Here is a 16698-nt window from a genome sequence, read left to right on the forward strand (position 1 = left end):
TAGACTGAGGCATGGATGAAAGAAGGAGGTGTAAAGAGTAGGCTTTTCTTTGAGGAGCTGGGGTCACCTCAGCTCTGTGCTCATCTAAACCAATCACACCGAGCTGCAAGGGCTGATGCCAGCCAGTGCTCAAGTCCTGCAAGAACACCCCTTGTTGTTCAGAAGGGCCACCTGAGACAGGGCCTGCTCTTACAACAGCCATCAGAAACCACTGGAAATGGCCATGTGCTCTGCTATGGAGAATCTGAGCAGGAGCTACAGCCCCATCGAGGACTTCAACAATAGCAGAGAAGCTACTGCACTGCTTCACCAGAGAAGTTTCCATCACCTGGGCCCCATTCTGGCCAACCTGGGATCATCCCTCTGTCAAGCCTGGGCACCAATGTCACTGACAGAGCTTGCCTGTAGGACCGAGAAAGTTTCCTGCTGGCCACTGCAATAACAGACAGCTATCTGGAGGTGTTTGCAAGCCTATAGCATGCTGTAGCACTAGATCCCCAAAACACTTGGCAAAAGCAGTCAAATATTCCCGTTTACACCACAGATTGACAAGATTCTGTCCTGCCTGCCCCAAGTTCACACCACAGACCTAAGTCCAAGCCCCAGCCCTGCTCTCTGACCAAAAGGAAATATCACCGCTATCTTATATAAGACAGTCCACTCTTGTTCATGAGCATGTTGGACCATGGATGGCAACTCCAGCCATTAGCAAAGCAATTCACTGAAAGATGAAGCCGGATGAGGGCTTCTGATATTTCAGATGTGCGCGTAAAATCTGAAGTGCAAAACACTGAGCAGCCTGAACCTTGAAAGTACTTGTCTCCCAAAGAAACACCACTGCCAGGGCCTGATGGACTTAGGGCACAGGAACTCCGTCCATTCAACAGCATGACTCTCCATGATGTCAGTACACACGAGAGTAACGACAAGTCTCATGGTCTCTGGAGGGAGGTTTAGAAGTCTTCCTCTTTGAAGACGAAGCCTCAAAGTTTCATTTTCTCCCCAATTCTCAGTCTTGCATACACAATATTTAAAAAAAAATAATTAAAAACCTAAAGAATCCAACATTTGCATAAATACAAATACAAATGGCATCCTGTGTTCTCTCCCACACCCCATTCTTCCTCCCTCCTCTTTCCTCATTGTTTGTTCAACAGGATGTTGGCTTCGCTGTGAGGTACACCAAGCCATCTGTCAAAAACATGGAAACAGTTAACGCGCGCGCACACACAGAGGCTGGAACGACATGTTACGGAGCCTCTTGAAGGTCACAGAGCCATAGACTGTGCTTTCAGAGAGCAATCCAAGCCCCAGAGCTGTGTCTGCTTAAACCAAATTATAGCTTTTCCCTTTTCACAAAGGCAATGGCACTTTGTTGGACTGGAAGCTCATCCGGGATACACCAGAGCTAACAGGATGGCATCCTGGGCAAAGCAGCCTCTTCACAGGAAGATCTGGAGCCTCCAGGAGTGACCGAAGCCATGTGTTCTTCTGGAATTCAGTGTGAAGAAAGGCTGAGAAAGTTGAGGGTGCTCAGTCTGGAGAACAGAAGATGCGTGGAGACCTCCAGAGCAGCTTCTAGTATCTGAAGGGAGCCTACCAGGATGGAGAGGAACTCTTCATCAGGGACTGTAGTGATAGGACAAGCTGTGACTTAAGGACAACTTAACCAGAGGAAGTTCAGGTTGGATATAAGGATGAAGTTCTTTACTGTGAGGGTGGTGAAGCCCTGAAAAGGTTGCCCAAAGAACTGGTGAATGCTCCATCCCTGGCACTGTTCAAGGCCAGGCTGGATGGAGCCTTGAGCCTTGGGCAACCTGATCTAGTGTGAGGTGCCTCTGCCCATGGCAGGGGGGTTGGGACGAGACGATCTTAAGGTCCTTTCCAACCCTAACCATACTATGTCTCTATGATCCTCATACATATATGAAGGCATGAAGGAATAGGAGTGACATATGAAAGGTTTTGGAGGTCTTTCTACTGGAAATAAAGGATAAGAATAAATCATTAAGAGATTTTTAAACCACAGTGACCTTTTGCAAACCTCATTGCTGAAGTTAGACCCTCTCTTCATAGAATATTGCTCTAGGCCAACGGTTCAGCTGTTGCCTGTGAACATTAGAGACTCCTGACAGATAAGTTGGGGAACACAGAACTGCCCCATTTTGAAATGAGTGGTTTGATGCCACATCTTGATGCACTAGACCCTCCGGATGGGGGGGGGAGAGAAATACCTGATTCAGAGCTGGAATCACACATTAAGTTGATTTGCTTGGCAGAACTTCCCACAACTTGGTATTTATCTCAGTCCCAGGCTGAAATAGCCTACCTAGAAAGGGACCAGTAGGTCATTGCAGTTTTTTAGTCCCTGACCCCACTGAGGCCATCCAACAGAGCTGCCAAGTAGCAACGGTTGCAGAAGCATTTGTTGCTCTCCTTTACTTGTTCAGTGGTGGGAGAGAGGAGCCAGATGGCTGGACCTGAGCAATGCACGTGACACTGGAGGTAAAGAGCTAAAGGTGAAAGGTTCCATAAACCCATTCCTGGGAAAACACACAACTGGAAACAAACGCTAATAAAAATTGCAACATTCAGAGACCAAACACCTTAAATCATCACATTTCTTTCATTTAAAAAGGCAGGAGGAAAGAAACTAGAAAGGCTCTGCAGCACATTTAAGCCAAGGCCGTATGTTCCAGGCGTGTCCCTAATGAATTTCCCAGCCCAGCTCTAAGAAAGCAGTTATAAATTCTCACTCAACAAAGGTGGAAGAGTTATTTCTATAGGAGCACACCTAAAAAGTTGTTCTCTCCTTCAAAAATGCCATCGACAAAAACCTTCCAGCATTAGGAAATGTACTTTTATCCCTTAAGAGCTGAAGTTGAACATATTCAAGTCAGAATATTTCCATTGATTTTCAGTGGATTTCTATCAGCTTACACCTAGTCATCACTGAGAACCACAGTAACCCTTTATTCAAAGGGTCTTGTAAGGAGCAGGCCAAGAGACACCAAAGATAAAGAAGAGATTCAGAGCAGCCCTGCGGAGAAGGACTTGGGGGTGTTGGTTGATGAGAAAATGAGCATGGGCTGGCTTCAGTGTGCGCTTGCAGCCCAGAAAGCCAACCGTATCCTGGGCTACATCAAAAGGAGCGTGACCAGCAGGTTGAAGGAGGTGATCCTGCCCCTCTGCTCTGCTCTTGTGAGACCTCACCTGGAGCATTGTGTGCAGTTCTGGTGTCCTCAACATAAAAAGGACATGGAACTGTTGGAACAAGTCCAGAGGAGGCCACGAGGATGATCAGGGGACTGGAGCACCTCCCGTATGAAGACAGGCTGAGAAAGTTGGGGCTGTTCAGCCTGGAGAAGAGAAGGCTGCGTGGAGACCTCAGAGCAGCTTTCCAGTACCTGAAGTGGGCCTATAGGGATGCTGGGGAGGGACTCTTCATTAGGGACTGTAGTGACAGGACAAGGGGTAACGGGTTCAAACTTAACCAGGGGAAGTTTAGATTGGATCTAAGGAGGAAATTCTTTCCTGTTAGGGTGCTGAGGCACTGGAATGGGTTGCCCAGGGAGGTTGCGAATGCTCCATCCCTGGCAGTGTTCAAGGCCAGGTTGGACGAAGCCTTGGGTGATATGATTTAGCGTGAGGTGTCCCTGCCCATGGCAGGGGGGTTGGAAGTGGATGATCTTAAGGTCCTTTCCAACCCAAACTATTCTATGATTCTATAACAAGATCTAATGCTGTTCACCAGGGTCAGGTTTTTGCCTCTATTACAGTCAGAACAATGATAAAGGAAGGAATAAGACCTTTATGCTTCATTCAGCCTCAAAAAACCTTTTGGAGGTTTTACCAAGCCATGGACGTGTCAAGCTAGAGCCCAGACTCGCCAGTTTTGGGGGCTTCACAGGGATGCCTATATTCTGTTCGTAGCCCCAGTGTGCAATGATCATAACCAAACCCAAGGCAATGCTCTAAACGTTAGCACTGACGAGAATTAGTTGAAACACAGTTTAATACCCAAAAATACAACCAAAATGCACAACAGCATGTGGGGACTAAGGGCTAATCAGAACCAGGTCCCCTGTACTTCCAGCTCCCACTCAGCTTTCAAGCACTGAAAATGAAAACCTTTCCGCTTTTAAGAAGCTACAATATTCTGACAACTATTTGACTAAAGTCAAAGACTTTGCTTTTGTTAATTAATTCCCCCAAGAAATACTGGTCTGTCTCTTGAATACAGAGAACGTTTGTATTTGGGGAAAGAATAAAGCCCAAGTAAAACTGCATCCTAACAGCACCTCTGGTACCTGGCCAGGACATGGGGTTGAGCGCTACCTGGTCCAAGCTTCATGCACTCAAGTTTCTACATGTGGATTAACAGCTAAAGCCCAAAGCAGGTTCCTGCAGAACCTTTGTGCCTTTGCAGCAAGAGACTTGCAAGTCCTTTTAGGAGCCTGGAAAACTTTGCTAATACTGTAAAGACAGATTAACCCAGAAATTGAAAAGCCAGATAGACCACATCCATCTACTCTGCAGAAACACACACATTTGGGGCACTGCTGAGGAACAGCACGTCCCATTTATCTTCTCTAGTGTTTCCCAAGGAGCCTACCAAGCTTAGCCTGGGCATGGCCTTACATCTACACAAGTCAGCATGAAACAAGGTCAGACTCCAGTTAGTGCTTAGAGTAAGCTGTAGATGCAGCTCATCTCTGCTCATCACCTAACCCTACAGCTGAGTGTTGTCTCATCTCCTCTTACCCATTAACACCACTAATGCAATAGGAAAGGTCACCGTTGGTTTCAATATGACTGGAATGAAGGAGGATTTGCATAACTGTGCCCAAAACAGCTCAGCTCTGGTAGCTGCCTGGCCTTATCTCTCCTGCTGCCCTTTGTTTGCAGATGGGGATGATACTTGGAGACTTCCAACATAGGGTTTGCCAAACCAGTAAATTATGGTCTTATTCATGTATCCTTCCAGGCCTTTCCATGTACCCCAGGAGGATGGCAGAAATTACAGGACCCTCATTTGTCATTTTTGTCATTTGTTGTTTTCCTCCAATGGCTCCCCTGCCTCTATCTAATCAGGGGGATGTTTCCTGTCTTTGTTCTCAACCATTCATCCTGCAGGAATGATGATTATCATCAAACAGCATTAAAATAGAAAGCCTGGAGCCAGCATCCAATTAGCATGGAGTTAGGGAATCCTGGAAAGGCACAATGGAAGAGACTATGGACACTCTAAAAATGGGCATCAACTTATGTTCCATTCAACCACAGCATCATCTCACCTTCAAAAACAAACCCAGCTTGGACCAATGTCACGTACTCTTGGTACATGACCAGTAGGCCTAGAGAACAATGCGAGTGCCGGTCCATCCACCAATTTAAACCTGACATGACTGGGAGACAGCCGCTCACATCATGGGAAATTATTCAGGTTTCCTTTGTGCATCACATCCCTGGTGCCAGGAAGCAAAGTCAATTCCCTCCTGAAGGAACAGTGAGATAACAGAGAGGTCCTCAGGGTGGATAGATTATTTTAAGCCTTGGATCTTTATTAGAAAAGAACTATTCCTGCTTGTTGCCTGCTCAAGTTCCTCACGTGTATCTCATCATTGTTAGAGTTGGAAGAAGTTTATACTTGTATGTAGTTCACAAATAATGAATGATGGACATGTCAAGATGGAAGACTATGGCCTGTAGCGAATTGTGGATAAGATATGACCAAAAATCTGGCTGACCCATCCGCTTTTCCTCCAAAAGTGTCCCTTTCACATATTTTGTTTTCCTTCCTAAGAGAATAAAGACAACATTTATGACTGTGCTTTCTAGTTGTTTTGCAGAAAGCCCTATCAGCTTCCCCAACCCCTTCACTTTGCCTTGATTTTTAACTGGAAAGCAGATTTAGTAAGCTAAAGAAGTTGGGAATGTCTTTATTAATGTTTTCAGCACTGAAAATACTAATTATTCAAGGTAAGAAATAAGTATTTAGTCTTTTAACCCTTGAGAAATCAGGATTTTCCCAATCTTTCATCAAACTATTCTCATTTAAGTCACCTAGGACAGTGCAAAGAAAGCTCAGCAGTGTTGCTGCTTCCCCACGGCCAGGTGAGTCCATCACCCTGCAGGCACAAAAGCATGAGCACAGTTGATGGGACACAATATCCTGCTGTTCCCATTGGCATTAGCACAACCTGAGCAGTAGCACATGAGACACTTCAGGTCATGTACACAGGGACTAGCACCAGGTTTTACCATCCCTCCTCTTCCTCCAAAGTACCTCTAGTTTAACCTGTTAAATAGGGGAGACAGGATCATAAGATCATAGAATAGGTTGTTGGAAAGGACCTTAAGATCATCCTGTTCCAACCCCTGCCATGGGCAGGGACACCTTCCACTAGGCCAGCTTGCTCCAAGCCCCTTTGTCCAACCTGGTCTTGAACACTGCCAGGGATGGGGCAGCCACAGCTTCTCTGGGCAGTCATCTATTGCAGGGGTCCCAGGACCTGTGCATCACAATGGAAACATCAAATTAACCTCAGAAGAGGCTGAAGCTGGAGAAAAGCTTCTCCTAACATCCCTTATGACAAATCCAGAACAATCTGCAACCCCTCCTGCATCACCATCTATTGGCTCCAAACCCTAGATATCGTTTCAGCTCATTTTAGGAGGTAATTCCAAGTGTTGACCTCCAGGAAATGGGGAAATTCAGACCAAATTGTTGGGTTCATCACTTTGCTGTTGGCTGGAAAAGAACCGAGTCAGGTTTAAAAGTACAGCTGCATTCACAATTTGAACGTTTGCTCTTGTGATTATGGTCAGCCTGTTTGTCTTCTTTTTCCAATCATTTTTTTCCACTTTCGAATTGGAAGATAAGAAGTGCTCCCATCCTTACAAAAGAACAAGGCTGAAAAAGGGAACTGTTTTTTTCTTGCTCATCTTATCCACCCTGGCGCCAAAGCCTGCGCTGGTGTAAATCATGTACTCGATGGGAACTTTGCTCATTTATATCCAATGTGAATCCGGTCGCCAGTGTCTCCAGATACTGATCTTGTTGTGTTTAATACTGCATAAACACATAGGATGATGCGTGCCCTGCCTTTAAAAAGTTTGTTTAACTTTTCATGTCTCATCTTCAGTCAGAAGAGCAAACAACGGGAGGGAAGGGTGGGGAAAGAGGGAGATCCTAGCAATGAGATCATGCAATACAGAGTCCGGTAAACTCAAGGGTGAGAAGTCTTTCAAACACAAATCTATCTCTGCAAAATCAATGGGAGGAAGAAAAAGAAGAGGCTAAATTTAACCCCTGTTCTATTTAAAGCCCATTTGTAGCATCTCACATAATTGCATTCTACAAACACAATTGTGTTATATTTACGGTTCAAAACAAAACACAACCCCCCTCAGCTATGAGACGCAAAGTCCCACCCTGCTATGGCATCTTCACGCTGAAAGAGGCGTAAACAGGGAGCAGTGCTGTGTTGGACCCCCATCCTTGTTGTGGTGGCCACCCACCTTGGCCACAAAGCAAATCCATGCTCCAAGTGCAAATGGCTCCCGATTTGCCACATGGACCCAGTCCTCTTGGGATGACCACCCCGCTGCAGGTGCGGCGAGCTGCGGGCATCTGACACAAGCTGCTTTGGCGGTGCCAAAAAAGCCATTGACAGCAAGGTGGCACAGCGGGAGCTTGAAACGAAAGCAAGGCACCAGCCTGCAACCGAACCACTGGATACGACCCTTGCTGAAGCTACTTGGCAGAACTTCCAGTGCTGCAGCAAACAACGCTGGAGATTTCTACAGGAAAAACACCAACCATCCTCCCACTTTGCTGCCTACCGAAACATCTGCTTGCCAGAGACATCCAACCCTGCGTGTGTCACTGCTTTGAGTCACACGGGAGGCCTATACCAGTTTCTCTGCATGGGTTGCATAGAATTAAAGTATACAAAAGGGTGGGAACACCCAGCACCCAACAGACTGTAGATGCAGAGCTACAGCCATCAGGTCCCGTAGTGCCCCTGGTGCTCAGTGGTGGGGCTCAGGGTCACTCAAGGGCTTCCCAAGGTGGCTGAAGGATGGGTTCGGTTGTTGTGCAACACATGACGCCGTCTGCGGTTGTATCAAAATAAACCTTGACCAGTATGATGCAAGAGTCTTGGCACAGAGATGCCGCTGGAAACGCTTGCCCCGCAGGCCACAGAAACATTACCCAAACGGAGGAGGATCTCTTTGGGAGAGGTGTACCAGGAAACCCACAGAGCCCCATTCCCTCCATACCACTGGCCTGGTTTCCCCACTCCAATTAACTCACAAATCAGGTTGGATTTATAGAGGACTTTCATATTCAGACTCTTGCACTGGACAGAGAAATTCCTCTCTCTGGATCACTGGCACATGGACAATGAGCTCCTTGTCCTCACTCCTGTTTCTACGAAGCTCTGCTGTACCTTGATCCACAGTGGGTTTTCTCGCTTTCCCTAAACTTAAAGACGACCTTAATTTTGCAAGCACTCTTCAGTGCAAGCGGCACTTTGTGTCCCCAGTTGCTCCAAAACATCAGGCTTTGTTTTCTTTCCTGGGGGGGGGGGGGGTTGATCCTGTTTAATCCCAGTCCTCTCAGTTCTTTGCAAGTGGATGGGACCCAAAAGCACATTAGTGCCCATTTCTTTTCAGTTGGCCTCTGCAGTTTCTACTTGACCGAGGTATTTTGCAGCTGATGCTCAGCTCTGCTCCAGCTGTTTCTAGGTGAAAGAAGTGGCTAATGGGATCAGGGACCCGACCTTGGCATTCCAGGCATGTAAGCATTTAATTCTGCCACCCGATTTATAACCTACCAGACACTCCTGTGGCAATACCGCTTTGCAGCAGCATCACAGCCACCAACCTGGAAGTGATAGACATTGCTTTTTAAAGACATCAGCTCTTCAGGGAAAAGCTGGAATCCAATTATAAAGAAAATTAATTTCTTTTTTGCCCTTCATTATCCTCAATCGGAAAGAAATCTCAGGCAGAATGAGTAATCAGGCGCCAGTCAACACAACCTCAGCTGCTGGCAGCAGGGAGGCAGCCCAGGAGGGGTGAAAGCAAAGCAAAATAGTCACAGATCCCCCATGCCAAGCAGGGGACCCCCATGCAAACTGTGAAAGGGAAGGGGGGAGCACTCAGACCCACCCCCCCAACCACACAGAAGCAGAATAAAAGCTGCTCCCTGCCAGCAAAAACTGAAGGAAGGTTTTCCTTGCAGCTACACCGCCTTAGAAATACATTTCAGAGGGGTCCTGCATCATTGTTCAGTGGAAGGTGAACTCCAGCTAGAAGCATCAGCAAGAAGAACCAAGCTCAGAGCAGAAAGACGGACAGAGAGAAGCTGTGGGTCCTTACACATCCACACACTAAACCAGCAAAATCTTCCCCCCAAATGCTGCTCTCTCTTTGACTTTAGGCTCTGGTTAAATAATGCTGCATTGTTTTGTATCAGGTTCTGCTCTTGCAGCCCTGCTGTGGCACAGAAACAAAGGGGGGCTTCATGCAGGACAAAAGGGGACTGTTCTACCTAATGAGGACCAGTTGAGAGGTATGGAGACAGCACCCTCTCACCATGGGATCGAGGGCTGTGAACAAGCACTATCCTCTGACTAATGAAGAGCAGTTGAGAGGTGCGAGCGGGAGATGAACAGGAGCAAAGAGAGGGCTGGTCTCAAGGGATGCCAGTGCTGCTGCTCTGCGAGGGAGAGCCTGGGAGAGGGAACACGTTTAGGTTCATCTGTCACCGTGATGGCTCCTGACCTGCCAACCTCCTCGGCCTTGCTCCCTGACCTCCCAATCTGACCTCTCCAAAGAGGCGCTGGTGCTCAGCCAGAAGTCCTCTATTGACTACCTGTCAGAGGGCACCTGCTTAAGGAACCCCATAGAAATTAAAGGCACAAAATGAGTCACGAGGGACTGCTGGAGCTGGGAAGCCAGCATTAGTCCCTGGCTGGTAAACCAATCTCCCTAATTATCTGTCAGAAGAATCTCTCTTCTTTCTATTTTCTTTTCTTTTCCCCTTTCCACCCCCCTTGCTGTCCCCTTCCTGGTCCTCTCTTCTCTTTGACTCATTATCTTAATTTCACATTAACCAAAGGGATTAAAAGCACCTTGGGAGGGGAAAGAGAGGGGGAAGGGAGAGACAGAAGCTAAAGAAAGAGACTTTAAAGCCTCCCATGTCAGGTCCTTGCAGGAGCTCAGGCAAGCGGACCAGCAATGCCACAGAGCTGGCACACTGGGTCACGTTTTCATATCCAGCACCCATTGCCACAATCCAATGTAGTGTAAAGAAAACAAACCTCCGCTGGAGCAGTGTAAACCAAGCCCTATCCAAGGGAGGATGTATGGCTGTTCTTCATTTCCCCACTCTCTTCCCCTGCAGCGTAATTTTATACAGCTGCACTGGAGCGTCTTTGCTGTTTGCTGGTGGTTCTGGTCTTGGGCACATTGAAAAGGGCTGGCGTGGCACCCAGGGCATGGCTGCACTCAAGGAGCTGCTCTCTGCTCCCAGCTGAGTGGGGCTGGGCTGGACTGCTGCACCAGGGCTTAGGGAATGGCATCATCCTCTCCATCACTGGGGCTGCAGCCTTGTGGTTGAGGCTGACTCCGCTGAATGAAGATTTCTGACCCACAACTGGTTTAGTTTTGTTTTCTTAAATGACATCGAGGAACATCACCATTCACCAGCTCTGGATCCCTTTTTCTTTTAGCAATGTCAGCGCTGCTTGCAGCCGGATCAGTGAAGAAAGGAACTGGCTGATCCTCCCTTGCTCTGATAGGATGCAGCTGGGAGCAATGCTGCTCCCCATCCTACAGCAGGGCTGCGGATGGCACAGAACAAGCCCAAAGGTGGGCATGTTTTCATCATTTGCCTCTGATGCTTTTTGGTCCTTTGACACAGAGAAAAGCACATCAGCTGGACACAACCGAGCGTCTGTCACAGGCTGCATCCCCACTTTTATAAGGCCTAACCCAAGGGTGTTTCCTTCTCCTGAAACTCTTATCCAGCACTCCCAGTCCCAATTGGTGTTCCACCTGAAGTCCAGGCACCATGTTACCAAGATGTGGTTGAGACCAATGAAACAACTATTTCCCCATTCATAAGGGAAAATGAGGTTAATGGGACTCACTCACCCACCCTCCAAGGAAGCCAGACTGAAGCCTGCACATCAACTTCAGAAAAGTCCAGCAAATGCACCTAGAAACTGAGCGGAGACCTGAGCAATGCTCTCCTACAAATAAATAGCATCACTGTAACACCCAAAATCCCCTCTTGGAAAGCAGGATTATATCTCCCATGCCTGCATCTCTCAACAGCCCATGGTACCCAGGACGAAGGCAGAACAACCTGATGCATCCAGCCTTAAAAGCTATAATTCTATCAAGACAATCATTCATGATGCTCTGAAGCATCTTCATTACAACAATAGGGAACAAATGGGGTAAGCATAATAAAATTGGCTGACAAAAGCCCCAACCTGGGGTGTAATTTGTTCCCAGCTCCAGTGGTTGCTCTGAGAAGCAAGACCAGGTGGGTCTGACCGCTTTTCCCTAGAGGATCACATCCTAGGGTTTACAAGGAAGCTAGCTAGCAGGGAATTTTCACATGGGTCTAGGTTTCATCATGAAACATTCTGCCCTGTACTACTCCTAACCCCTCAGTAAACCAGGACTGTGTTTCAGTTTTATTCACAAATCTGGCTATAGCACATTACTGTGTTAAAAGGCCAAAGATTTAATAGTATATAACTCCACAGCTAGTCCCATTGGATTCCACAGGATTACTTTTGCATCCAAGTACTAGCATTAAGTGTGAATAAAGACATCAAACTACAGCCTTAAGTGTTGATGATTCATCGGCAGAATTCCTAGAAGGGAGGGAATCCACACAAGCCTCATAGCTGTGAAGTGACCTAACTAATACGTCGTTAGGCAGCTAGGAAAGCTGCATCCACTGGGAGAAAGGGGAAAAATATATTGCCTAGTGGGGAAGTCGCTGCAAGTGAGAACGTTTCTTGCCCTGTTTCTGTGCAAGATAGTTATGGGCTGTCAAACAGCCCTTATTCCTTTGCATGGCTGCTCATACTGGGAGCACCAGTGCAGCTGAGGAGAGGGGAGACTTGCTGTTCATTCCTGTCCAAGGGATGGGGGAAAGGAGGAGCTCAGCAAGGCACTGGAAGCTGCTCTCACCTGCAAGCAAAGCTGAGCTAACCCACAGCAAACAAGTGCACCCCAGTGTAGCTGGTTTAAGCAGGAGCAATGTCTCTCTCTCTCCCTGTCCCAAAACATCACCAGCAAGCAAATAAATGCTGGACTAAAGTACAGGTCCTGGAGCTGACGCTCCCCTCACACTCCAGATCAGGTATCTCCGGTCACACCAGTCACCCCTTAATGAACCCATGAGGGTTTGGCCTCTGTTTTATTGGGTGAAAACATTTTCTCATGGTCAAATGATAAGGAAGCTTGATGCAATGGGCGACAAAGGATGAAAAAAAACCCAATCCAACAGTGGTGAAAAGACATTTTTCACATATTTTCTCCCTGTCATCTTCCAGGAAACTGATAAAACTGGTTTCAGATGTAGTTTTCATTCAAAATGCAACCACATATCTTTGGATTGAGTAAAACCAAGCCTCTAGCACAGGCACCAAGGGAAGGCAGCATGCCCTGCTTAATGGCCCACAGCCGTGAGAACAGATTGTAACCAAAGCCAGCAAAGAAAGCAGCAGAGTTCCCCTTCCCCAGCGGCACATACGAGGGAGATAAAGTGTCTGCAAAGCACTGTCTGTGCTTGCATAGGTCTGTGGTTTTACCAACAGTACCTGCAGAGGATCATTGTTAGCTTAGAAGCAAACAAACACAAGGAACTTAGGAACATGGATGAGTAATTCAGCTTCACCAATGGCAAAATCAAACCCTGGGCTTCACTATGGGCTTGGAAACCACACAGTGAGCAATGACAGCTCATCCCACCTTGATGTAAGGAGGGATGCCTTTTTCCCCCCCCATCTGGTACATAGGGGAAGGATCTTTCTTTATCCTCCCAGGTAAACTTCATGCATTTAAACCAATATAATTTGAAATAACCCCCTTGCAGTAGAGCATTAGGATGAAAACATGGATCATCAGCATTACCCATGGAACACATGCAACAGCCCCAAAGCTGCGGGAGCCATGGTCTCAAAAGCCTTGAAAGTATCTTTGTTTCAAACACACCCTTGTGGATTAAAACCTGAACAAACACCATTTCATGCAGTCAAAGGCATCTTTTCTTGAGGAGCAAGGTTTTCAACACTGGTGCTCTTGGGCACTGCAGAGCACAACGTCCCTGAACTGCCATAACTTCCAGAGACAAAAACTCACTGAAGATTCCCATTTGGAGAAAACCAGCCAAGATTTTGAAGTTTTCTACAAAGTAAAAAGTCCCAAATTTTTCCATTAGGAAGAAAATCACATATTGTCTGCTCCAGTAAAACTAAAGCCCTCCCATGGATGAGAACAACTCAGTTATAGTTTAGTGCTGAATACGACCATAAAGGCAACCAACTCCTCCTCCACGCTCCCTCTCTGGAAGTCACCATGGTGGGAAGTCCTACCTCACCTCCAAAGCCATGGTCTATGAGTTCCTTTTGGAACAAGTATCCAGGCATCACCCTTCCTTTTACAAGTCAGTTACACCTCATGTCACCAACCCCCTTGCTCACTGCCACACCAAGAAGTATATTTACTATTACAGAGAAACCAAGATGAAGTGAAATGCTAGTGCCGAAATGACAAGACCCTAGCCCATTGAAACAAAAGCCTTTGATGTTACCCAAACAAAACATGAAAGCTAAAGGAAGTCATGCCAACTTCATCTGCTGGAAAACATAGTTGAAGCTGACAGTCTTGGAGAACATTTTAATTTTAGCCAAAATCTGGTTTTTCTTTTCAGTGTAACCTGTTACACAGAGTAGAGAGGACAGTTTTGCTGGGAACATGCTCAACAGAGCCCCATAACCCTGTGTACTGTGCTGAGTTTTACCATAGAGACACGGATATGCCTCGGAGGGTACCTCCAAAGGAAGATACAGATGCAAAGACCCAAGTTCCTCTGTCCATGCCCAAGCTGGCTCCCTTCCAAGCAGTCTGCAGTGGGCCAGGGCCACCTTTTGTCTCCTTGTACCAGTCTACATGGACATATTTTATTTGTACAACAGTAATGGAATCATTAGGAATTAAATCAGTAGGAATGTTGAGGTTTCCCAACAGTCAGATTGAGAGAATAATCCAGATATTCATGTTGGTGTTGACAGTCCCACACGTCTTAAAACTCATTAGGAAGAGCAATGCTGCACATTTCTAAGCCCAAGCATTCCTTCCCCTCTAACATCTTGGAAATGAGACAATACAACAGATAGAGAAGGAACCAGCAGCAATAGCTCTACCCTGAATGCACGGTAATGATAAATCCCTGAAGTCCAAGTTAAGAGTAAGAAATCACACTAAGGTCCACACCTCCCCAAACTCAAGTTTCTACTGAAGCCTCTACTCAGCTAAGCTGTGTTTGGAGCAGGTTGGGGCTCAAGTTCAGTACAGATCAATAGTCAGAAATAGCAAAGTGTCAAGTTTTACACGTAGAGGAGGAAAGCAAGCGTAGTTAATGCCACTGGCGAGCAAAGCAGCTGAATTAATGATGCCTCAGCCTGCTTACAATGTGAAGCATCCAGGCTATGCAGGTTGGGTTTCTTGGCCTTAGTGTTGTATTTAGACTACTTTTGCAAATGTAACAAGGCCAGAACTGTCCCCTGTGCTCAGAGGACACGCGGCCAATTTGGCTGCACAGCCTGAGCTGTTGCAGAGGGAGATGTGATCGGGGAAATCCCTGACCCAGGGCACCATGCGAGGAGGAATTCACTGGAGAACTGAACTGCAGAGGTGCTCTGAGGCTTAAGGGTGACCCTTGTATTGTGTGCAGGACCACACAGCTCAACGCTCAGTGCCTTGAGAGTCCTTATTTCTTAGGGGAGTCTTGCAGAAGAGGCATGGTTCCTGCTCTAGCTGTACACTTACACATGTTGGGCTCCAGAGTCTCTTGACTCAGGTTCAGCCGTGTGACCAAAGGGACAACCACAATGATAACACCTGCACAGTGACCTTTAAAAACCCCGTTCAGAAGGCTACAAAAGCCGCTCTCTCTGCTTTTGGTACCCGGAATAGAATAATTCACACCCAAGGAGCCTCCCTCCTCGCCTTGCCACTGCTTTCCCTCCTTCCGGGACTTCCCACATCTCCCAGACAAGAGCTGCTGCAGATGTGGAGCCTGCTCCACGCAGGAGAGCCGCAGCTCAGCTCAGAAGCAAAGCCCCAAGGCACTGTTACAGGCCCTTTCTGCCAGCCACAGAGATGCAAAGACACATTACTGCAAACACAAAACAAGTCCAGAACGCTGAGTTTCTGAATCAACAAAAGGGAAAAACAAGACTCCTGCTTAAGCATCTGAAGGACGCATCTGAGCTGTCGAAGCCCTTAGTCCAAGTCCCCCACCCACCTCCCTTTAGATGTTCCTCTGCAGCATTTCTCTGTTTTGGACTTCCCCCCCCCAGACTCCTCAGCCATCTCACTGGTGGAATGAATGATTCATGTTAAAACACTGAAGCGAGTTTGAAGCTAACTTGCAATGTAACAGATCCTCTTTCCCTCCTGGCTCCCTCCGCGGTGCTGGCTGAGGCTCCCGTGCTGCTGCTCACCAGCTGCTCCGCTCCATCTCCGGGGCAGTGCTGCTGCTGCCTTGGGTGAAGCCATCCTCACCATGCCCACTGCTTGGCAAGGCAGTTTTAGCTTGAGGAATGTGCTTAAAATCCACGCAAGACTGGTTGAATGAAGGCCACGCAGGGTCCCTCAGCTACCTCCGACCTGTGTGTGGTGGCTAAGTGCTGAAAAGGTAAATAGTTAAATGAAACCTTGGGATCTTCCCTCCCCCCCCCAACTATACTCAGTGCCAAGTGATTGCTAAGCTCCTTAGCAAAAAGAATAACAAGAAAACCCACAAGAGGACGTGTTCCAAATCAGCCACACAGCACAGCAAATAAATTCAAACACACAGGATTACTCCTCCCAACACTATAAATAATAAAAACAATATACCTAGACTACAGAAACAAACCCGAGTAAGAAACAAACATGCCTCGAGCCACAGATTGATCTATACATCTGAGGATCTATCATCCCTCTGTTTCTCTCCCTGTCTACTCTGGCATGTGGCATTAACCAGAGTTTGAGAGACGACCCTTCAATTTGCTCACTCTAAAGCAAGTCTGTCGTGCCAGAGACTTAACAGATGATATACTCTGGCTCCAAGGAGTCAGCCCTCCGGAGTCTTTGAGCGTCCCACTCCAGATCTGGGATAGAGCAGGACTAAGCACAAGCACGTAATACTTCTATCACTCCCCTTCGATCTTTTGGACTTGGGCTGTTATTTACTACCTGGTCTGGCTGCTGGGAAATCTGGGGAGGACGCAGAGCCTCCCTGCGAGGACCCTCTGGAGTTGTGGTATGCCCCAGGCTATCTCCTGGATTACCGAGTTTTCCATTGTGTTTTCTGGGGGAGATGGCAGGGGAGATTAACAGGAAAAACATTGTCACAAACCCCAGCCGCTGTCATGACTCACTGCTTGGCCC

This window comes from Pezoporus wallicus, unplaced genomic scaffold, assembly GCF_028554395.1.
Source record: "Pezoporus wallicus isolate ANWC-B61680 ecotype Strahan unplaced genomic scaffold, APGP_CSIRO_Pwel_v1 contig_6401, whole genome shotgun sequence".
NCBI lineage: Eukaryota > Metazoa > Chordata > Aves > Psittaciformes > Psittacidae > Pezoporus > Pezoporus wallicus.